Source organism: Macrobrachium rosenbergii, unplaced genomic scaffold (genome assembly GCF_040412425.1).
Source record: "Macrobrachium rosenbergii isolate ZJJX-2024 unplaced genomic scaffold, ASM4041242v1 171, whole genome shotgun sequence".
NCBI classification, from domain to species: Eukaryota; Metazoa; Arthropoda; class Malacostraca; order Decapoda; family Palaemonidae; genus Macrobrachium; species Macrobrachium rosenbergii.
The window spans coordinates 5,101,309-5,126,210 of NW_027100729.1; the positions used below are offsets into that span (position 1 = coordinate 5,101,309).

General features: G+C 46.6%; 1 protein-coding gene across 5 annotated transcripts in view; it reads right to left on the minus strand.

The window, feature by feature from the left end:
• LOC136838116 (gastrula zinc finger protein XlCGF57.1-like) overlaps positions 1-24,902 on the minus strand; it is a 159,189-nt gene that overhangs the window by 9,797 nt on the left and 124,490 nt on the right. For 2 of the 5 annotated variants that reach the window (XM_067102961.1, XM_067102960.1), the window contains exon 2: positions 18,828-18,918. The exons of 2 other annotated variants lie outside the window; for them this stretch is intronic. The gene's annotated coding sequence lies outside the window, so the exon portion shown is untranslated. Of the gene's footprint in view, positions 1-18,827; positions 18,919-20,546; positions 20,747-24,902 lie in introns of those variants that run through there. One more of the 5 variants, XM_067102957.1, reaches the window with a different exon arrangement.

Consider the following 24,902-nt stretch of genomic DNA (forward strand, 5'->3'; position numbering starts at 1 on the left):
CCTGATTTAGCTGCTCCTGGATGTTCCGGCAAGTAGGACAGAAAAATATCTTTCCTGAGAAGGATACAGTTCTTGAAACAGCCTGGATTTCTCCTACTCTTTTAGCTGTGGCCAGCGCAACCAAAAACAATACCTTCTTTGTCAATTGCCTTAACGACAGTGATTCTAATGGCTCATCCCTGCTGACGATCTAAGAAGACCTAATACACCCACATTTGATGGTCAAGATGGTGCCAGTGCAAGCAGGAAGAACTGACTTCTATCTTAAAAGACCTTAGAAGATCGTGAAGGATTCATAGAATGGTTGCTCATTCCGGAAGATGGAAACGAATGTACTACTAAGATGTGATCTGTAACCTGTGATCGTAAAAATACAATAGTTTCTTTTCTTTCCTCCTAAAAAAGGAGAAAGTCTGCTAAAATCTTTGCACGCTACTGTTGGAAGTGAAATAAAATAAGATGACCTTGGTTTTGGCACCAAAAATTAGTAAACCGCCCACTTGGCCTGATACAGTTTTTCTGGTTGATCTTCTCAGACAGAAACACAGTTGGCGAGCCACTCCCTTAGAGAGTCTGGCATGACATGCCGCTCACTGGACAGTCTCCACGCAGCTAGCTTCAGCACGCGGAGGTTCCGGTGGAAGTGATTTCTAAAATCACTGTCTAAGAAGATCTTTCCTCTCTGGAAGGAATAACGGAACATCTAAAAATTTGAGAAGGTCCGGAAACCAAGGTCTTTGGGGCCAGAAAGGGCAAATCAACATCATTTGGGTGTTGTTGGAGTTCCTGAGTTTCATCAGCACTTGTTGAATCATTCAAATGGAGGAATGCATAAGTCTGTTCGTTCTAAGAGTGCAACGTGGCGTCCATTCCGAAAGACATGGGATCTTCTACTGGGGAGAAGTACACTGGGAGGCGAAAATTTAGTCTTGTAGCGAATAGGTCTATCATTGCTGGCCATTTCTTCAATAGAAGTTGAACTTCCTCCTGCACTAGCGTCCATTCTCCTCCCAGAACCTCTTGCGATCGGCTTAGGGGACAGACCGCCAAGACGTTGAGTTTTCCGACACAAACTGGGGAATGAGAGTAGTCCTGTAACTGTTAATGCAATGGTTATGCATCACCAGCGGAGAATTCTCTGTGCGACTTGATTCAAAATTTGCGATCTTGTCCCCCCTCCTTCTTGAGGTATGATACTGCTGTTACATTGTCACAAAAAGTGCTACAGTCCTGTTGCATTATCAGATCTGTGTGGAGGAAGGAGGAGAGCCTCTTCTACTGCTCTTAGTTCCTCTGTGGTTGATGGACTCCCTCTGATCCAGAAGTCCAAAGGCCCTGGCCTGACATTCCTCCAGGGTTGCTCCCAAACCCTGATCCGAGGCATCTGTGTACAGATGGATGTCTGGAATGGGGAGTCAATCTTCGCCGATGGTCAGATGATATTCTTCTGACCACCACCGAAGATCCTTCAGGCAAGAATCGTCCCAGACTATGAACGCGCGTTCTCTTCCCGAAAGTCCCAGAGATTCCTGAGACATGCCTGAAGAGAACGTCCGGAGACGAGACCCTGGCATTAGGAGTGAGAGGGAGGCCATCTTGCCCAGCAAGCTCTTCCATAGGCTCACAGGGTTGAGCTCTGTTCGATCTGAATGTTTCTAGTTGGCTCAGAATTGCCAAGACTCGTTCCTCCGTGGAAAGCCCTCAAAAGACGCAGTGTCTGAATTGTTATTCCTAAATATGTCTTTTGTCTGAGCTGGAATCAATGAACTCTTTTCCAAGTTGATGCAAATTCCCAACTTCTGACATAAGTTTAGTAAGAAGTCCCTCGCCTGCAAAACTTCCTCTACTGACGAAGCCTGAACTAACCAATCGTCGAGATAGCGCCTCATTTTGAAACCCCGACGATGCATTATCTCTGAAATAGGAGACATCACCCTCGTAAAGACTTGAGGTGCTGTGGTCAGACCAAAGCAGAGGACTCTGAACTGAAATGTTCCAGTTGAACCCAAGAATCGAAGGAACTTCCGAGATTCCGGATGAACCGGAACCTGGAGATATGCGTCCTTGAGGTCCACCGAAATCATCCAGTCGTCTCTCCGGACCGACTGCAGCACTGACTGTGAAGTTGCCATATGGAACTTCGGGGAGATGATGAACCGGTTGAGACTCGAGAGATCTATGATGGGTCTCCAAGATCCTCCCGACTTTGGTGCCACAAAAATCCGACTGTAAAATCCTGGGGAAGAAGGAGCGGGTTCTAATGCTCCCTTCTCTAAAAGGGCTCGGACTTCTGCTGCTAAAGCTATTCCCCTGATGGAGGAAGGGGAATAACTGGGAAGATGAACCGGTGAGCTGGATAGCGGAGGAAGAGAGCGAAAAGGGACTCTGTACCCCCTTCTTAACACCTCCACTACCCAACTCTCCGCGCCACACTCCTTCCAGATTTCCCAGAATGGAGCTAGGCAACCTCCTACCAGTGCAGACGAGGGGAATGTCTCCTACTTCCGAAAACCTTTCTTAAGGACAGAAGGTTTCGGATCCGAAGCAGGAACTGAAGACTTGAATGAGAAACGGACTTTCTTATGGGACCGCTTGGAGGGTGATGTCATCCTGGAACCTCTCGGTGATCTGGCGGTCTGCGCTGCCACCCGAATCATTGCTTGCTGTGACTTGACAGCTGACGAAGAGGAAACAAAATTTACCATAGACGCCACATCCTCTTCCCTGAAAAGACTGTTGCTGAGCGCCAATGGCGCCCTCAACAGAACCCTCTTGTGAATGTCCGGATAATGCGGAGGCAGGTGGTTCAGAAAGAAGTCCCTCTTTTTCTTACCAAAGAAAGTTGTACATCCGCCGAAATATTTTGCCTGATAAGCCAGTCCCATTGACACCGAAGTGATGAGATTGTCGAACAAAACCGGGTCCGAGGAGAATAACCATCCTGTTTAAGGAACCCCATTAAACCAGATAACATCCACATCGAATGGGATAAGGCCTCCTGAGTAAGAGTGTCTTCCAAAATACCCACCTCTCGCCGTGACAGATACCAAACGATTTTAGCAAGAGGAAACCCTAGACAGAATAGCTTCCACTGATTCATTTAGAGGGGACCTAACACCCGCAGGAAGGGTTACCCGCAACCTTGTAAAACCCCTTCCAAGAAGGAAGTAAGGTAGAATCCTGCTTACCCGACCCTATTAATGCCGCTAACCTACCGTCCGCCTCCTCAATGCCTGCTCAACACGGCCAAACCAAACTAGATTCTTTGGTGCATGAGCCACTGTTGGTTTTGTTGCAAACAGTGACTCAAACATTGCCTGATTAGGTTGAAAAGGTTCTTCCGGAGCCTTGGACTGTGGATAAAGTGCATGAATGAAGTCCACCATCCGCTTATACTCGTTCTTGTTCGTTGAAGGAGAACAGGCTTCCGGTAACCGGATCTCTTCTCGCAAGAGAAATCCTTATCGAAAAGATCCGACCGAGTCGAGACACAAAAAGAGACAGGCTGACCCCAGAAAACGCTGGATCCGCCAACCTGGAACACGAAATACCTGAGTTTTAAGACGAACACCTGGAGGAATCAGTCGCGATCATGTTGTGGGCAGCCAAGAAGGGTTGCGGAAACTAAACCCGCACTCTCCAACAACGGTGGCGCCACGCTGAGCCAGACACACCTGGGCTTAACAACGCCCACATCTGTAAACGGAGAAGCCGCAACACCGCCAACCCCGACTAGACTGAATAATAGTCGCATGCGGATGAGGAACCACAGAAGACACTCCGCTATTTACAGAAGAAGAACTAGGGGGGAAAAACCCCTGCTGACCCGCAACCGAACCCGAACCTACAAAAACCGCCCTAACCGGAGGAACAGGGAAACCTGTCGGAAAGGTAGAGAAAGAAGGTGTTGAAGGAGGGAAGAGAGAAGAAGTCACACTCAGGGTAACCACTGGAGTTCCTGCCGATGATGTCAGACAGGTGGAGAACGTCCCAGTCGGACCAGAGCTCAAAGGAGTTTTGCATGGAAAACTGCGGGTACCAACCCGAGCGATTGTGGATGATAAGTTACCAGTAAACCTAGCTACTGGAGTGATTGCTGGGACTACCGGGCCGAAACATTGAACACGGAAAAAGCCAATGCTATTCATTCTGCCAGCTGCCGCAGCAACAGCTCCGGAGGATGAGAAGTCATGAGATTTGCGGAAGATCGTCCCAAAGGCAAGTCCGTTAATGGTAGAGAGCTCGGATGAGAGAAGAAACCAAAAACCACTCTCCCAAGAATGACCCAAACGGAAGGCTGAGAAAGAGCAACAGAAGAAGATTTTGAAACCATAGGAGAAAAGAGATGTCTGTAGATACAGAAGAGGCCATAGATTTTAAGGAAAGAAAATAGACTGATTCTGTTCCCCTGATAGTCTTGTAAAGGCATCATTTGTTGGGGAATTCAGGGAGATTTTTCAAGACATGCTCAAAAATGTTAGAAAACCTTATATTGAAACAATTTCTAACCAAAGATCTGTAACCTTTACAAAGTCCCAACAGGTCAGCATTATATTCTGCAATGTTCAGCCATTGATCAACCAATTAGCCTCTGCAAGGGATGAAGGTTTGTCCCCAGGGGAAACAGAAACTTGGAAGAGGAAGGGATACTTCTCAACCTATCCAACAAGAAGAGCTAGGCCTTCTCTCAATTGAATTATCCTCCGATGAATTTGTTTGAGTTTTTGTTGCAGAGAGCCTACTGCCGGAAAAAGAACCTCTGTTGGATATAACAAGGGAGCCGCAACTTTAATCGCACCTGACTCCGACTGCACCTTCAACTCATCTTCCTGACTATCTACTACCATCCTATCCCTAATTGTCTGAGTCAAGCCTAAATTTGACTTTACCTTAGGACTTACGTTACCAGGGGAAAGGGGAGATCTGCTGCTGACACTGCCTGCTTCAGAACCAATGAGGGCCTTTTGTGTTGGAAACAGGGCCTCTACCATGGCCGGCAGATCCTAACAGGCAGAGGTTTGGTTTCTGTTTCCCATGACCCCTGATCACCCTGTAACCAGGCAGTGATTGGTCTCTGAGACAATGAAAACAAGCTTACAGCATGCTGAATGTCTGTCATTTTTAAGGGTACTCAAAGCCTTTTCTTGCAGGCTGTGCACGAACGATGGGCTGAAGCTAATGAATGTTTCTCCAGCTTGTAGTTGACAACACTGCTCCAATGTGAAAATACACGGCAATTTAAGCAGAGGTGGAAGCTGAGGTGTTGTCCAAGGGGGTGTCTTCCATCTAAGTTTATCCACTCCAAATCCAAAAGCCAGGCCAAGTCAAGACGGGAGAGAAGGTCCAAATCCAGGCGAAAAGAACAATCCAGGAGGGAAGGGGCGATAAAAAACCAGTCCAAGTCATTATCCAATCCGAAAAATGAAATATGGGGGTCGGGCTGAGGACCAAAAATTCGCCTGATGTAGGGCAAGTCCTAGCAGCACGGCGAACAAAAAGCAATTGGGGATCTCGGCCATACATAGCCGGTTCCCGCAGCAGCGTCTAAAATTTACGCTTTAGGTAACTCATTTGACAAGATTTTCCTGTAAGCGTTGGTAACACTGACAGTTAATTACCCACTTAGTGGGTAATGAGTTATGGGGATATAGTTCGGGCTGGTAGGTGACCAGGGCTAATTCAGGTGTTCAGGGAGTGTATTGCAATATAAATATTTTATAATATGTCAAAGTGGTGGTTCCTGAAATGGGACCACATTGCCCAGGAGGTACCTCCTGTAATGGAAGGTTACCTGTCTTCATCTTGATCTTAAGGCATACAAAGATCAACTGACTTTCAACAGTCTGCTTGGGGAAATGTGGCTTTCAAATATAAACTGTCAATCTTATTCATGATTTCTCATCCGCAAAATTCCAAGATGGGTTTCATTAACAAGAATCAGCAAGCATATGCTTCTAAGTTTGATTACTGCCATAACAAGAAAGCATGGAAAGACAATTGCTTGGTACTTTGTTCAAAGAATGGTCTGTGCACTGCTTTATTCTGAAGTAAAAAATTATTGTCAAGAAAACAACATCCCCTTCAAAATTCTGCTGATTCTCAACAATGCTCCCGGCCACCCACCCTGAGCACATCAGAGATATTAACGAGGACACAAATGTTGTGTTTCTGCCACCAAAAACTTCTCTCATAAGACCCATGCATCAGGGCGCTGTGACTATGTTCAAGGCCTATTCTCTTTGGAACACATCTGCTCAGGCTGTTCAGGCTACGGATAATAAGGAGAAAGAGCTCACAACATTCTGGAATGGAATTCAATTTCAAAGTTAAAGCACTATGAACGCAGTCTCAAGGGCGTGGATGGAGGTAAAGAAAGATCTGTATGAATGGGATTATTCAAAAATCTGCTGAAAGTGTATGCAAACCATTATTTAAAGGTTCTGATAAGGATGAAGTTGTGTTGGGTAAATTAATAAAAAGATCTTGACACTTGAGAGAAGTTTAGATTTAGAACTTGAAGAGGAAGATATCCAAGAAAGTTTGGTGCTTTTAATCAGAGCTATTGGTGACACCCTTTTTTTTGTTCAGCTACTTTTCGGACCCTCCAACAACAGAGGAAAGGATAAAAATGCCATTAGCACCACCTTTCAAGCCAAACAACACACCCTCAGGTCTACCGGAGGGAAAGAAAATCAACTCCTGGACAGTATCCATCAAGAGGAAAGGAAGAGGTGGAACCCCATTAGGTTTTATTTGCATGGTTGTCTAGGGTTGTCTTCTGCAGCATAACATGCAGTGGAAATCAGTCCTCTTACAGAACACAGTGTAATTCACAACTGGTTTTATAATAGATGGTCTCACCTTTCCCTCCTCTCAAGTAGTTTTTTCCAAAAACCTCCTCCCTCTTGTCAAAGGGGGACCACAGAGAAAGAACATTTATTTGCCACCACTCTTCAGTCTCCCCCTGAAGCACTGCTCCAAACGAAGGGTGATCCATTCATTAGCGCTGAATTTTCAAATTTGAACAAACATAACAATTTTTACCAGAAAGTAAATTGTATTTTTCATTTTTCTACTACAAACCCGAGGTCCTTTACATTAGGAGATAACTTTCAGGCGTAGGCTGGAAAACGGCCGTTGAACTTCAACAAGGTGGTTAGGCAGTTACTGTCCGGGAGGCGGGAGCACCGCCTGCCTGGATGTAAACATTCAATTTGCCTTTCGGCCCATGTACAGATTGATTGAGGGTGGCATGAGGTGGGCATAATTGTAAAGGACCTCGGGTTTGTATAGTTAGGAAAATACAATTTACTTTTAAAAATTGTTATTTGTTCCGACACAATATACAAACCCTCGGTCCTTTACATTAGAGACTTACTGATTGGAGGAGGAATCTGAAAAAGTCTCTCTGAACTGACTGGAGTTCACCACCTTGTCTTCCCTTCCTGGTCGTAAGAGCGAGGAAGGGAAAATCTACCTCTGACAAAAGATCGGGTTGTAAGAAACGCAAGATCTATGTCAGACTTCTGGGACCCTTTGCATGAAAGAGGGAAACGTCAGTTCATGCAAAGTAGGCTAGGAAGAATTGACGTCGGATGACAATAAGGCAAATACAAGTTTTGGGTTTGTCTCAAAGTCATTTACTCCTTCCTCCCCTTGCAAGAGAAAGGAGTGGGGTTGCTTCTATAACCTGAAAGGAAATAGAACGGAAGCTCACGTTATGTGCTTACCTGCCTCTATCGCCCGGTCCAGCTTGTAACGGCACGTCCCCCGCTCCCTGCCCGTGGGAAGAGAGCTTAGGATGGGGAGAAGGAAAAGAGGCCAGTCACTCAACAATTCATCTCCCAATCCCTACCGTACAACATAGGCGAGATGCAACCTGTCCCGTTAGGGGAGCTGGATAAGCTACACAACTTGTTGAGCAGCCACCACAGGACCCAAGGAAAAAGTGTCCAAGGACTTGTGTGCAACATCCCGGAGGTAGAAGGAAGTGAAGGTAGTCTGTCGGGACCACACCCTGCCTTCAGTACCTGTGGTACCGACATATTCTTCAAGAATGCGAGGGATGGACCAATGCTGCGGACCTCGTGAGCTCTCGGACGAAGCGTGCATCGTGTCGTCTTCTCCTGCAGCAGAGTACGCTCTCCTTATTGTCTCACAAAGTCAAAAAGAGATGGTGTTCTTGGACACTTCTTTCTTGATCGAGCCAGTGCTAACGAAGAGTCGTCGACACTCAGGCCGGAGGTGCCGAGTCTTCTTCAGATAGCGCCGCAGCACCCTAACAGGACACAGTAGCATCTCGTCTGGATCATTATCTACGAAGTCCTCTAGGGAGGATCGTGAAGGACTCGAACCGTGCATCAGGGACCGAAGGGTTCTGAGTCTTCGCCACGAAAATCCGGGATGAAATCGAGCGTAACTGATCCCCATCCCCTTGAGTGTTTTACATCAAAGGAAAGTCTGTGAAGCTCGCCAACTCTCTTCGCCGACGCCAGGGCAAGCAAGAAAACGGTCTTGAGGGTCAGATCCCTGTCTGACGACTATGTTAAAGGCTCGTAAGGTGCACGAGTCAGGCTCCTTAATCCGAGAGTCACATCCCACGCAGGGGGCCTGAGATCCCTGGGTGGGCAAGACCGTTCGAAGCTTCTCATGAGTAGAGAAATCTCGAAAGAAGAAGAGATGTCTACTCCTTTCAGCCGCAAGACTAGGCCGAGTGCGGCGCGGTAGCCTTTACTGCTGAAATGGAGAGAAGCTTCTCTCGGCGAAGGAAGACGAGGAAGTCCGCGACCTGCTGAACAGTAGCTCTGACCGGAGAGATACCCCGACGACACCAACCACAGAAGACGGACCACTTTCCCTGGTATACCGCTGCGGAGGATCTTCTGAGGTATCCTGCCATCTCTGTTGCTGCGCCGTTTATTGCGAAAAGCCTCTTGCTCGCAAGAGATGGTGGATAACCTCCAGCCGTGAAGACACAGGGAATGCACTGCCAGGTGGAACCGCTTGTGCGTGAGGTTGATGCAGAAGGTTGGGCCAGGAGGGGAATCTCTCTCGGTGCCTCGGAGAGGAGAGCTAGCAGGTCCAGGTACCAAACAACCTGGGGCCATTTGGGTGCCACCAGAGTCATTCTGAGATTCGGGGTGATCATCACCGGCTGATCACCCGGCGAATCAGACAGAATGGAGGAAAGGCGTAGATGTCGAGGTTGTCCCACGGGTGTTGGAACGCCTCCTCCATGGCGGCCCATGGGTCCGGCACGACCAACAGAAGACCTGAAGTTTTCTGTTGTGCCGGGTGGCAACAGATCTATCACTGGACGCCCCCACAGGTCGAACAGCCTTTCCGCTACTTCCTGATGGAGGGACCATTCGGTCCCTACCACCTGGTTCTGGCGGCTGAGCTTGTCTGCCACGACATTCCTCTTGCCTGGAATGTATCTGGCTGACAGCTCTACCGAGTGAGCTACTGCCCACTCATGCACCTGCATTGCCAACTGATGAAGCTGATGGGACACCAGTCCCCCCTGCTTGTTGACATATGCCACTACCGTGGTATTGTCGCTCATCAATACCACGGAGTGTCCCATCACTCAATCCTGGAACTCCTGGAGAGCCAGGAAGGCCGCCTTGAGCTCCAGAATGTTGATGTGAAGGTGCTTGTCGTCTCGGTGCCACACTCCTGAAGTCAGCAACTCCTCCAGGTGTGCGCCCCATCCCTCGGTCGATGCGTCCGAGAACAGAAGCAAGTCCGGAGGGGAGTATGCAGGGATACTCCTATTAAGAGGTTCCTGTCGTCCAACCACCAGTGAGGTCCTTTCTCACTTCCTCGGAAAGAGGAATGAGGAAGGACTGGGGGTCTCGGGACTGGGACCAGAGCTCCTTTAGTCTCCACTGGAGAGACCGCAAGGTGAAGACGCCCGTGAGGAACTAGCTTTTCTAATGACGACAGGTGACCGATGACGACTTGCCATTGCCAAGCTTGTTGTTCCTGTCGAGACCGGAACAACTGTGCTGCCTGCCTGAACTTGCTGATACGAGAGTCCGAGGGAAAGACTTTTGCTGCCACCGTGTCTATCAGCATGCCCAGGTATTTGTCCTCTGCTTGGGGTGAGATCTGACTTCTCCAGATTTACCACGATCCCTAGATCCTGACAAAACTCGAGGAAACGATCCCTGTCCTGTAGCAACTGCGAGCGAGAGCTCACCAGGACTAGCCAGTCGCCGAGATACCTCAGAAGACGTATCCCGTGCGAGTGGGCCCAAGCTGACACGAGAGAACACTCTCGTGAACACCTGGGGAGCGGTCGAGAGCCCGAAACAAAGTGCCCTGAATTGGAAGACCGACTCCCGAGGACGGCGGAGGTACTTGCGTGAGGATGGATGGATGGGTATTTGAAAATATCGCATCCTTCAAGTCCACCGTAAAGCATGAAGTCGTTCTCCCTGATGGAGGCCAGCACAGATCGTGCTGTTTCCATCGTGAACCGAGTCTGGCAAAGAAACGGTTCAAAGGAGAGAGGTCTATGACTGGTCTCCATCCCCTGATGCCTTTCTCCACGAGAAAGATACGGCTGTAAAAGCCTGGAGACTGGTCCGACACGACTTCCACAGCATTCTTGCTCAGCATGGCTTGCACTTCTTGCTGTAGTGCGATGTCCTTCAACGAACCTGAAAGATAAGTTTGGAGATGGACCGGAGTGTAGGTGAGGGGAGGCCGAGACTCGAAGGGTAGGAGATATCCCTCCCGAAGGACATCCACTATCCAGGTCTCGGCTCCGTGTCGCTGCCACGTTGCCCAATGGCTCGACAGGCACCACCCCACCTTTGGCAGCTTCTGGGGGGGAACGCCGCCCCTAGCGTTTCCCCTTCTTCTTCTTCCCTTGTCCCCTTTACCGGATTGGAAAGGGGGCTGAAAAGGACAGGAGTAACCCCCTTTCGAGGAAGAAGAAGGCTGGGTGTTTCCTCGGGACCCCTTCGAAGACTGGGACTTCTTAGGGGCCGAGGAAGAGCCAGCCTGGCCCGAAGGCCTGGCTGCAGTGGAACGAGAAGACCCGGAGGTCTTAACCACTGCCTGGTGGACAAGCCGGTCGTTCTCATCGGCACGGCGTTTGTCCACCGCGGCATCCACCAACTCTCTAGGGAAGAGAGAGGAGGAACCCAGCAACGGTCCATTCCGCAGAGCGATTGCCGACTCGGGACCTACAGACCTGGCAAAGCGAGAGAACAACAGTGTCTCTTCGCTTTAACACCAAGTTTGCCCAGAGGTTTGCAGTCTGGTGGGCAAGGTAGGAAATAGCCCTACCTCCAGACTGGCACAGTCTCCCAAAAGCAGAGTCCTCCCAGGTGCGATAGCGCCTGAGGAAGCAGCCACCCTTCGATACTGTGAAGGACCACAGATCGAGCCAGGAGACTGCCTGAAAGGCCGCCATGGCGGTGGCTTCCAGGGTTGCAGCTTCTTGTTGGGAGAGAGAAACATTCTCTGCCGACAATTGCTGCAATGAAAGACCCGGATCCAGACGAGTCAGGTCCGGGTCAACCTGTTTAGTCAGCAACGCCCCTTCCACTGGTGAGTAAAAACGCTTCTGACGAGGTAGAGGGGGAGGAAGAAGCTTGTCCGAGCGACTCGATCGAAGGGAACTGTCTTGCCCAGACACAAGACCGTTCACTTGATCGAGAACCCCCTCGCAAGCGTGGACCACGGCAGCCCCACCGAAGCCTTGGGTTCCTTCTTAGGTCCCCAGAAGGATTCGAGGCGCGAAGGACAATCCACAGAAGAAGCCGTGGTCCCTTCCCCGAGGTCATTGTGCCGACGAATCAGCGCGATAACCTCCGAAAAAGTCCTCTGTATTTCGGGGTGTCCGCATCCTGGGGCAAAGGACCTTCAAGTCCTTCCAGGGTGCGGTCCTCCCGAACTACTCTCCCTGCAGGAGGGGAGAACCTCGGCAGACCCCGAGGATCTTCCTGAACTACACGGGCATAGGACCTGGTCGAGCCAAGGACCGAGCCAGGAACATACCCCATGCAGTTGAACTCTGAGGAGAACACTCCCCAGAGTTCCTCCTCTCCGACTCATGCCCTTTGGAGGAGACCAAGGAGCGGAGGGGACAGGCGAGGAAGATCGGGCGCTCCCACTGCCCTTACTGGCAGAACCAGTAGAGGCAGCAGGCCGAGGGGCGGTCACCAACCAGCGGTGATGACGGGCCCTCAGGTCGAGGAGAACGTTTCAACCCAGGTGAAATGGTCTCCGAGGAGAGCGGAGCGGCTCACGAGAGTCGAGCCGCGCGTTCGCCTCCCCTGAGCCAGTCTGGCCGGCGTGGGCGTGGCCTGGGACTGGGAGGAGTCGAACGCGGCTGGCTGGCGCAAGCTTGCACTGTCCTCTGACGCGCCCCAGACTTCTTCGAGGCCGAAGCCTCTCGGAAGACTGAGCAGGGGACTTCTTCCCTGTTTCTCCATGCACTCGGCCCCTCGGGGCTGAAGCATTATCCCGGGAACCTGACCTGGCACTAGATGGAGTGCCAGCAGGAAGAGGAGGGGCACCTGCATGCCCCGGCTCTTTCTCTCGTCCCACGCCCTGGTCTGTACGGCGAGAAGTGTCCACCGTAACAGACTGGGATCCTGGTCTCCTTGGGGACCCGGGTACTGAGCAACTCGCGAACGAGAGTCCGACGCGTCTCACTGGCCTTAGAAGCAGGAGGTTTCTTAGGCGCAGCAGGGAGAGTGCCGACCTTGGTCTGCACACCCTTGGCTCCCGCTGTCCCTGGCCCGGAGGCCGGAACAGCGGTTCCCTGATCCGAAGATCGGGAAGAACCAATGAGAGAACCCACTGCCTTCTGTGTGGAAGGAGGCAGACCCTTAGAAATCTCAGTACGAGGTTTCTTAGGGGGGGGAGAGACAGACTTCTTCTTCTTCGGCCGCGAAGCCTCGGAAGAAGAAGAGGAAGAAGCAGCAGACGACGACGATGCCGAAGACGAAGATGAAGACGACGACGACACCTTCCTAGACCTCTTCTTCTTCTTCTTCTTCTTCACCATCTGCTTCAGGAAAGCAGTCAGATCACCAATCCAGGAAAGCGAGGACGCGGACTCAGGAACAGCAGGAACAGGAACAGCGGGAGGGGCCACAACAGCAGAAGGTGCAACCCGGGCAGAGACGGCGAGCTCAGACCAGCAATTGCCTGGGCAGCGAGCCGCGCGTGTCGGCCAGGAACCGGTGGGCGGGGCCAGGGATGCAAGCGCCGCCCCTCCCGCGTGCAGATCTGGTCGGGCCTTGCCAAGTCGCTGGGAAGGGAACTGAGGCAGACGAAGGGCCGGGCTGGAGAGACAGACGAGGAACCGTGTCCAAGGCCAGGCCATGATCAGCAACGGGGGCAGCAACAGTCACATACGGGAAACGATGACGTCACCATGTAGGAGGGGCCAGTGCGCGAGAATGGTGCCAGAAAGCCAGGTGGCAGAGGGACAGCGTGCTGGCCCGCGGATGACGCCGATACCTGGGTGTCCAGATGCGATGCCACTGAAATCGGCATCTGGACAAACCTTGAAAGGTGACAGTCGTGGTAGTGGCTGTTGCTGCCGTGTGGGTCATGACTGGAGGGGGCCATGGGAGCCAAACCTTCCAGAGCCGAGCCAGGTAGGCCCAGGTGCAGCCAGGGTGAGCTTGGGATCATCGCCTGGCTATCGAGTCCTGAACCTGAAGCAAAGTCGGGTTAATCAAGAAGCCTCCCACTCGCTCCGGAGGAAAAACTCCCCTCCGAACGGGAAGAGACTTCCGAGAGGATGCCACGGTCCAACTCTCCCCTGTGCCCTTCCACAAACGAAGAAACGTAAGAGGAAGGGGAGGGGGAATCCTCACCCGAGGGAGAGGGCAAGAAGAGGAAGTTCGCTGGGAGGTAAACGAACCCGAAACATCGCCACCAACGGGTCGTCGGGGGCGTATTTCCCTCGGACGACTCCTTGGTAGGCTTACGACGGTAAGATCTCCTCCCTTCGAACTTGCCCCATTGCTCGGAGGACCACAAACAACACTCATCACAAGTAGAGTCGCGTGAACACACCCGCCCCCTGCAAGATGTGCAGAGAGCGTGTGGGTCCACATCGACTCTAGATCTAAAAGAATTACACTTTTTTCCTCCCACCCCAGGACACACACGCTGGGGATGGGAGGATTTAGATGATTTATCCATGACAACAAAAAACGAAAATTCCCACCAAGAATGATGAAAGAAAAGATGCAGTCAGGCAGAGAGCGAAGAACAACGTCCGTGTGCTACGACGGCCGAAAGCAAATTGGAATGTTTACATCCGGGCAGGCGGTGCTCCCGCCTCCCGGACAGTAACTGCCTAACCACCTTGTTGAAGTTCAACGGCCGTTTTCCAGCCTACGCCTGAAAGTATCTCCTAATGTAAAGGACCGAGGGTTTGTATATTGTGTCGGAACAAATATTGTTTGCATAAGTTTTTATATGCAGAATACTGTACCTATTTTATGGGAGTTCAGGAAGGAAGGATTCTAACTAGTGGCCTACCTAAATGACTGGCTAATCTGGGGAGACACCAGAGAAGAGTGCTGAAGAAACCTGAGAGTGGTAGTTGACAAGACTCCAGTCAAAAGGTTTCTTAATAGGAACAAGTCTCACCTTACATCTGAGGCTGGGACTCTGTTGGGCTACTCTTTGCGGCCAGCTGTAGTCTCTTCCCAAAGCACTCAAACCAGAATAACGAAGGACTTAATAGATTCTTTGCACAACCCAGCTTTTCCCAATGACAACTGAGATGAAGTCTGGGCCTGTTACAGTTTGGGTCCATGACAGATCTAATCCTGAGATTGTGACTTTAGATTTTAACAGAGTCTGGCCCTCACATGCCAGGAGGAGGCTTTGTGATCGCCCTAACCTGAGACTGGGAAGAGACACTGTCCGTGGACCTGGAAGGGGTCTCTGGCAAACAGGCTGACCTCACTCCACTGTTCGTACGAGTGATGATACATACGGATGCCTCCTTGACAGGTTGGGGAGGCCACTGGGAGGATTGTCAGTTAGGGGGAAGATGGCCCCCTACTCAGAGAGAGTGTCATACCAGCTTCCTGGGGCTATAGGCTGTCTGTCCATCTCTGAAAATGGAAACCTCTAAAAGGGTTTGCTGGCCCTAGATAATATGATTGCAATGTCTTCTATAAAGAGGTTAGGCTCATGCTGAGCTCCTCTCAAAGTCAGTAAATGCTAACATGCTTCCACAATCCGGAAGTGGACCGGTTTGCCACATGCGAGAACCACCAACTTCCAGTGAATGTCTCTAAACCTGGACACTCCATCAATGGTAAGAGATACATTCCTGCAAGACTGGAACAAATGAGGTCAATATAACTTTTTACTTCATTGTCCCAGATTTCGAAAGCTTTGAACAACCTACTAGATTTCAACAGAACCGCTTGCCTAGTAGCCCTGAATTAGCCAAACAGTAATTGGTTCATTATTTTTCCAACAACAGGAAAAAGAACAGATTATATCGCTGTCTGTTGCTCTATCCCAGACAGGAGGATGGGAAGTCATCTCAACATCCTCCTTTCCGAGCCATGACCGTCACATAGAATTTTAAATCTAGTCTACTGTGAAGATTATTTGCCCAACATTGCTAAGTACCTCGAGCAAACTACGGACTTCTTCTGTCCAACATAAAAGTCCGTATGGGAAATGCGGTTAGATTACCCCCACACTGAGAACCCAGTTGAAATCTGTTAAAACAGTTTTACATTTTATGATCTTTTGAGATCAAATGTCTTCCTGTTTCAACAATGATGGCATACAGGGCAGCATTGGCAGAACCCTTGCCTTATGGCTTGGGAATGATTCTAATAAAGAGAGTGTTGATTCCTTTCTCCAGTCTTTTACACTGCAAAGGTCAGCTCCTGCGAGGTTTCCCATTACCTGGTCCCTGACTGAGGTTCTCTGACTCCAGTCATCTGCTCGATTCATGTGCTCCAAAAGGCAGTCTTCTTGACTGCTTTGGCATCAGGACAACATTTCACCACTCATACACCTAGTCATCATTTGCTGCTGTCCCCTGGCCTATCATTCCTGGCCAAGAATGAGGACCTTTTTCAAGGGAAACTCCCCTTTCCTGACAAAGGAACTCAGTATTTCATAAACAATGTTATGCCCGGTTCAAGCACTTAAGGTTTACTTAGATGTCATGGCAAAATCCCAGATACAGCAGTCCTATTTTCTTACACCTTAGCATGAACAAACCACTCTCTCTCTACATGGGCTGAGAATCATTTTAAAAGGCAACCCCTTACTCCTTTCCTAAGCCACATGACATCCAGAAGGTGAGTAAATCTGGACAGTATTCCTGAACTGGTGAAGGCACAAAAATCCTGCAGCCAGACCCAACATAATTAGGTGAGCCACCTTCGAACAACAAGAACAATACAGTGAATATTGGTTTCATGTATTGTTCCCTGGTCTTTACTGCCAAACCCCATGGGTATCCGGAATAAAGAAAATGGTTAACATCGGACCAAAAATTAATCTGGGATGCTGCCATTTATTTATTGGTAGCCAAGCCATTTTGTCACCTGTCAATTTCTTTAGTAAGTTCCTTTGAGGATGAACAGTGGCTATGCAATCAAAAAACAGGTTTTGACCTAAGAAAAACCTGTTTTTGGTAGCCACTGTGAGTCCTCAAACCCACACACTTTCCCTGACGAAAAGGCCTGGGACTCGGGTGAACATTTCTCTTACAAAGACCTGGCGTGTAATGAAGATGGCGTTGATTTATTGTCATGTCTGTGCAAGTAGGACGCAGAGCGTAGGTAATTGCTGTAGGACAGTGTGGCGGTTGTATGGGAAATTGGGTTTGTGAGAAGAGGCTTTTGTGTTTTTGAAACCATTGTGTTTTTTGTTTTTTATTTAATTTTTGAGTGTTTGTTAGAGTATGATTTGACTAATATTTGCTTTTCTTTCCTCTTTACTTGGTTTGCTTGAGTGCAAGTGTCAAGATAGAATCCACTCCCCTCCACCTTCAATAGGTTCATTTATGTTGGCATCGTATGATGAAGATGAGGATGCTGACAAGTGCCATCTCTAGGGACTACAGTGGTAGGAGACTGAAGTTGAAGACCCAGTGCAACACACTGTGTGTGCGTAGTGAATCTGGGGCTTGAGGTTGTGGAGACTTCTTAAGGGGTGCTGCCAATGAATATTTTCCTCTGACAATCGTATATAATGTTGTGGTGATCCTGATTCTGCAGTTAAGACTGGGTATGTATGGCTGAGTGTTAAGCACAAGGAAAGGAAGACAGATGAAGTTTACGCAAAGGCTGAGAACAGGAGTGGAGATCCCCTCAATTTAGATTGTACATAATATTTTGACTGTTGGTAGTACTAAGTTAGGCTAAGTTAGGTACAGGAAGAATGTTTTGATAAGTATTGAAAGATGATACAGTAATCAATAAACCGTAGCAAATACAGTATAAATAAAATTAGGATAAGGTTCTGTTTGAAGGTCTTCAGACCACTGTAATATTATTAAGGTAATAATAGGTTGAAGAAAGTCAGAGTTTCATTTAATGACCCCCAAATCCATTCCCGTCATACTGCACCAATCGTGTACTAACAGAAAAGGCCCCTACAACAGGAGACAGATCCTTCCTGTCCTGAGTCCTTTATAGTATTCTATCACTGTGCCAACAAGCACTATCCTGGCCAAGACCAACTCTAAGAGAATTCTTTGCAACATGTTGGTCAGTCTTATGGAGCCCTCAGGGGACCAGGAGAGTGTATCTTCTTTCAGGACTCACAGCAGCTACTAAAAATAGGCTTTTCCTCCGTCAAAACCTATTTTCTAGTTCATACATTCAAGAGGAGGGAGTTCCTCAAGGAAGTCTACTGAATGTTGCATATTTTGCCATTACTATTAAGAGCATAGCAGAAGTCATTCAAGAGCCACTCAAGTGCTAATTGTATGTAGATGACCTTAGCCATTTCTGTACCTAAATACGACTTCTCTGATGCACGCCAACTTCTACAAAACTCTACGAATGCTATAATACCAGAGTGGGCAGATGACAACGGCTTCAGATTTCCTACTTCTAATATTTTGAAAGTGGTTTCCAGCTATAACTGGGGTGAAGATAGAAAGCCTTTCCTTAAACTCTATTATGACTCTACGTAGGTCAGGGCTTGATTAAGGTTGGCAAATATATTCCTTGGCATGTGAAACAAATGAATTCTAATTTAGTGCATTATGGATAAATTTACCTCAACCCCTGCAAATTAGAATTTTAGAAGAGGTTGAGGATAAATCATTAACTGAAGAAAAAATAGAACCACTATGGATGACCCTAGGACTTGAAGGATCTTTCTGATGGGGAAATAAAAGCCCAGATTTGTAGATCATAATCAGATACACAAAAAAATCTATTAAAATATTCACTGATGCTTCTAAATCTACTAATGACAGCCATATCTGTAGTCGTCTTTTAACTAATTACAAAACTGGTATTTTCCCTGGATTCTAAGTCTATGGTAATTCAGTTTTGTTGGGTACCAGCTCACGTTGGCATTGCTGGAAAATACTGTCAGCCACAGGAGAGTGCCTCACGCTGACATGTAACCCGTCATACATCAGTAACGTACTCAAGAAAAGTATGGCAAGAGAGGTGGGCCTCTCCCTCACTCCTGAATAATAGAAAATACAAAAAGATTCGAACAAATATCCAGCCTTGGCCTTCATCTAACAACATAATCAGAGGCTATGACAGATATTTCTCGCCTCAAAATTGGCCACACATTCTTGAATCACAGATTTTTATTGGAGAAAAGTAACCTACCTGTGTGTGACTATTGCAGTCCTGGTCTGACAGTGGGGCCCATGCTAGTGGATTTTGTGAATTTTAACATCGTAAGAGCCGCAGACATCACCTGCAAGGCAAAAAACCTTTGTGAGATTTTGGACAAGAATTGCAATGTTTAAATTTAAAATGAAGTTTTAAAAAGATACAAATTTGTACAGTTTTATATAAGTTTTTCTAAATTTATATAATTTATATAATTATTATTATTGATGAAGCTTCTAAAAAGTACAAATTGATAAAATATTATATACTGCTTTCTGTTTTAAATCATTAAGCATTTTTTTTAATATTGCACATGTGAAACATTCATAAAAGTATATAATGTGTGTGTGTGTTCCAGTATAAATGAATATTTTTTATGTTTCAAAAGCATGTTCATTCATCAAAGCACTGGATGACCTCATTGGTCCCAGTACTTGGCCTTTGGCCTAAACCTCAAACTCCATTTCATTCCACAGAATAGGTTAGGACGTCGCAGATTTTATAAGTGTGGCGAGATGGGAATGGTTAGCACATGAACCCATTTGCGCAACAGATCGCCTTTGCAAGCGTCACTGGAATCACAGAGATTGTGGAGTCCTGCCACTTTTCAATTCAGTGCCATTACTGGATACATGCTGGGCTACACAAATCATAAATTTCCAGTGACTATTCTTGCGATTCTGACAAGGATATATTTTATCTTAATACAACACCCACTCTCAAGAGTGGCTGAGGATAGCGCCTGTCCCATGGGGAATGAATGAATGGGATAGTAAGCGGCCACAGGAACCATGGCTTACTTAGGGGGGTCAAAGCCCCTTCCCTGGTCAGGTAAGGGCACGGCATCAGAGCTTAGGTTGGGTCAACGTAGGTCAGGTTAGGTTGCATTCATTCTGAAATGCCAACTACAACTGTGGGGTAGCCTAGGCCAAGCTTGGTAACCTTTCCAGCTATATATTGGATCTGAATTTTAAAACAAAAGATAGATAGCCTAGATTATGGTATGAGCATAAGTATAAGGTATATTAATAGTAAAATTATGCTCAGAGTCAGTGTGATCTGGCCTAGGCTACCCCTTAACTGTAATAAGCTTTGCAACCCCCGCCCCAAAACCCCAGGACCTCCCCAAGTAACACCTGACGTCTGAAACAGATCGATACAACCAACTCCCTGTTCCGACACATTTTCAGGCACAGGCTACGACCCGACCGAAATAACCTTAACCTAACCTTTCCTAGACTGTCGTACTCTGATCTAGCCAGAAATTACCTTCCAAACCTGACTTAGGGCACCGTGCCCTGACCTGGCATGAGAGAGAGAGAGAGAGAGAGAGAGAGAGAGAGAGAGAGAGAGAGAGAGAGAGAGAGAGAGAGAGAGAGACTGGCCTAGGCTACCCATCTGTAGCAGTGGATTCAAATCACCGACGCCTACCCTTACCTTTGCCTAATCTAAGGCACCAGTCCCCCCGCCCCTCCCCGTAGGTTCCACCCTGCCCATAAGCATTCAATGCCGCCATAGGAGGGTACCGGAAATTAGTGGCCTGCCTTAGCCACATTTAATGAATGAAGTTTGGGTGAATAATTATGGTGTAAGGTTGCAAAAAATATAAAAATACAAAAAAATCGATTCTATAAAATATAATTATATATTTAGCTGTAACATAATATATAGAAAATACGCAGGGTCATATCTACACCGTCAAGAGCCACTCACCCGTTGCCTATTTAACCTCCTCCCACGCCGTTATAACACTTATTAATCCTCTTTTCGAAGCACGGATAAGTATATTCAAGTATAATCAAGTATATTATAAGCTTAAATAAGCTTTACACAGCTTATTTACGGAGAAATAAGTCGACATAAGAAGCCGTCTTCACCTCATTTCACAGAGGAATGTAAACAAACCGGCGTCTGAGTCTTTGGGTTTTCGATTCTTAAAGAAGACATGGCGGCGTTTGGCGTCTTTTTTTAGTAATATTTCTCAAGTATATCATGTAAAATTAACATTATTTTGGCATATTTAAAAAATAAAATATAATTTAGAATTCTAAAAAATTATTATAAAATTTTAAAATAATTTTTTTATATATAATTTACTATTTTGATCGATTCTGTCTCAAAATGAAGCGAAATTAAGACATTTTTGAGATACAATACAACGATTACACCTGCCAAGGTTTTCAACATTATACGGAACATTCGAGCTTAATTTTACATCTTTTCGGAATATTTTATATAGAAAAATATTATATTATGTTATTCTAACATTTTAGTAATATATAGAATAATATGTTAATCGATTTTATACGGAAACAAAGCAAAATCATCGGGTCTCTTTCGAGCCAAAGTACGAAAGATTCAAATGCGCTGGTTCAGCGTATTGTCTTTAGAACATTTGACATACATATGACCTTATTTTGTGATATTACGCTTACAAATCAGCATTTTATATATATATTTAAAATAATATATTACTGTAAATAATATCATTTATGTATATTTTATACCAAAAGAAAACGAAATTATAAGAATTTTTTGATACAATCCTTACGATTCGATTTACTAATGTTTCCTATCGGAAGCTTAATCTTCTTCTTCTTCTTCATTTTCCAAGAACATTTTTAAATCATAACAATGGTCGTTTTTATCATTTATCAATACTTGTATGAAGGAAATCTAATCAAATATATAAATATATCCATTAGGAGGGCATCTGCTCTTGGACCTAAGCAGTGTTTAGCATCAATGGTTCCTGTCAATTCAGGGACAGAAGATTCTAGAGTCTAGACAGCACGGGGAAGTCAAAATATATAAGTCAATTTGATTTATTAAAAGGTTATTGGCAAGTTCCTTGTTATTGTTATTGATAGTGACGACTGGGAGACTCACTTGAAACGTATTCAAGTCTTGCTAGAAGTGCTGAAGAAAGCTGGTCTGGTGGTTAGTCTAAGAAAGAGTGGGTGTGCAAAAGCGAAGGTCATATACTTATGTCATGGCATCATTGGATAATGGTGAGGGAGCTCCCAAACAGGCCAATGAGGAGGCTCTTGAGAAATTTCTACCCCTACGTGTCGGAGGGATGGCAGAATGGGCAGGGTTCCGAAAGGACAAAATGCCAAACAGACATGAGGGCGAATGTACAAGAAGTCGAAACAATCTTGGGTGGGTCGATCATTACCACCAACTTTAAACAGATAATTAGCAATTTCGTTACGGGTAACGAGGAAAACAATTTTCTTTTCCATTTGAAATTTCCTCTCCCTTGAGTTGATCATGGATTTCATGAAGACAGCTTCTTTTAAGCGGTGATGCCATCGTTGTGGATAAAAGGTCAATGACACAATACTTTCGGATGCATAAAAGTGGCGCTGTTGTTATCTTTTCTACAAAAAAGAAAAAAACTGGAACTCTTATAAAAAAAGCAAACGGTTTGGCGATGGAACGTTAGACTCTGCCCCACTAGGCAAACAATTGTATACAAAGATTTCAATTTTTAATCGCTTAATAAAAGTTTTATATATTTTTCTTACATTATGCTTTATTACTTGTAATTTACTTTACCTCATTATTATTTTATGACTTACATTGGTTCCAATAATATTATGTGAAAGTAAGTTGTTGCAAATAAGTGCATTCGGCATCGTGTCCGCACACGGAAGATATATATTTAATCTTGTAAGCAAGCAGGCTCTCCTGCAATTCAATATTGCTTCCTTAGTTGATTTAAATATGCACAATGATTTTTGTGTTTCTTTCATAAAGGTCAATTGTTTTTAATTTGCCCCGTTAATTGACAGAATTCTGTAACATTTGAGCCAAAGTTTCAATCAATAAAAATGATTCTAGAAACAATTGTTCATACAGTTGCATGCTATACCAGTACCTTGAAAATTTGTTACTGATCTTGAAAGAAATGTGAAATACACCTGGAAGGTTTAGTTTTCATTTTGGACCAGTGGCATGCAAAAGGCATTTGAGAGCCTCCAGAAGGTACTCCTGCAGATTTGTAAGAGATCTTGTATTTCTATAGATTAACTGTTACAGTATTATTGTTTCAGTATGTAACTATTTCATATGTTTTGAACTGATTCGACTTTGAATTTAAATAAATTTTGTTTAACATAATTGAAAATTTTTCTTTTTTGTTAAGAAAGATTTTTCTATCAGGTGAGGAGGTGTCAACTTGTTGCCATTTAATTGTTTGATTTGACACCACTGTTGATTAAACCCGAGTGTTAAATACTGTATTAGTCAGTCAGCTTGTTCTCCTCCTCTCCAGTGGCTTGCGTGTTTGAAACTTTTTGCTTGCTAATGGCTGTTTTGTTTCTTTCCTAGGGATATATACATGTGCGGATTGGCGGCGCACGCCATATTGATTCCCCATTGCCGGAACCAGTGGTTTGACACTGCCCTCTGTTAATCTCCTCTGTGTTAATCTCCGGAGGCGGAGATTTTATTTTCAAAGAGATCACGGCCACTTGTTGAGGAGGAGGAGGAGGAGGAAAACCGCCTCGGGACTTATTGGCGTGGATTGGTCAGGGTATTCCACCTTTTTGATCGCCGCCCCCCGTCTGAACCTTGATTGTTGCTATTAATCAATGAAGGGTGTCAGTTATTCATTTATTTGGTGTGTTTGTGAGGTCTGGGGTAACAAAATCTCCTCTTCTTCTTTTCCTTTTTCTCTTTCTCGTTTGCTCTCTCTCTCTCTCTCTCTCTCCTCCTCAAAATTCTTTTTTTCCGACTCTCTTTCTCTCTTTCGCTCTCTCTCTCTCTCTCTCCTCCTCAAAATTCTTTTTTCCGACTCTCTTTCTCTCTCTCTCTTTGGGTCTTGCTCTCTTTCTCTCTCTTCTGCTCCCTTTCGCTCTCTCGCTCTCTGGGTCTTGCTCTCTTTCTCTCTAGAAATAATTGTTACAAATAAAAATAAAAATATAGATATTAAAATCGCAATAAAAGCAAAATTCACAACCTCCTCCTCCTCCATACCAGCGTTTTCCCCCAGTTGGGGAAAACACACTGGTATGCAAGCAGTTAGCTTGCCCAGGTAACTCCTTGGGTGCAGTTGCCCTCAGGTTCCAACTTCTTTTATGACTTGTGTGGCCTAGTGGGCAGCGCCCTTGCCTTTCAATTGAAATACCTGGGTTCAATCTGATGTGAGTTAGAAGTTTATTTCTGTTCCACACGTGATTGTGTGTTGATTATCTATATATATATATATATATATATATATATATATATATATATATATATATAGAGAGAGAGAGAGAGAGAGAGAGAGAGAGAGAGAGAGAGAGAGAGTTGTTTTTTAAGAGGACTCCTCATCAGAAGGGCCAAGACTTATAATGAATGAGTCAGTATATTCATCTATCAAAATATCTTTCGCTGCGTCCTCCACTTACGGCCTTCTCCCAATTTGCAGGTGTCACAGTATCCAGACCTTCCTTAGCAAGTTCCGGTAGATTTGCCATCTAAAAACTGTTTCGTTTCGCTATGAAACTTTTCACTTGGCCCCAAATTAGTTCGCACCACAGGCGACACTGCTAGCGTCTGTTGTCAGCTGGAGGGGGGCGTTGAGATCCTGGTGGGCCAAGGCGGTTGCCTCGGCGAGGGCGGCCTTCGTCAGGGAGAAGGCTTGCTGCTGGCTGGGCCCCCACATTAAGGACTTTGGTTGGCCTTCCAGGGCTCCGTCAGGGGGCCCGTGGTGTGTGCAATCCCGGGGATGAACCTCCTGTAGTAGTTCACCATCCCGAGGAACTCCTGGACCGCCTTGACGGAGGTGGAGACGGGGAACCTGGTGACGGCTGCGACTTTGGATGTGAGCGGGCGGACACCATCTGGGGATACCTCGTGGCCCAGGAAGTCGGCTTTCTGGACGCCGAAGGTGCATTTGTCGAAGCGTATGACGAGGCCGTTCTCCTGCAGGCGCTGCAGGACTGCCCGGATGTGTTTCTGGTGCTCACAGTGGGACCTGGAAAATATAAGGATATCATCTACGTAGCAGACGCAGAACTTCAGGTCCCCCAGGATGCTGTCCATGAGCCGTTGGAAAGTCGCCCCGGCGTTCCTCAGGCC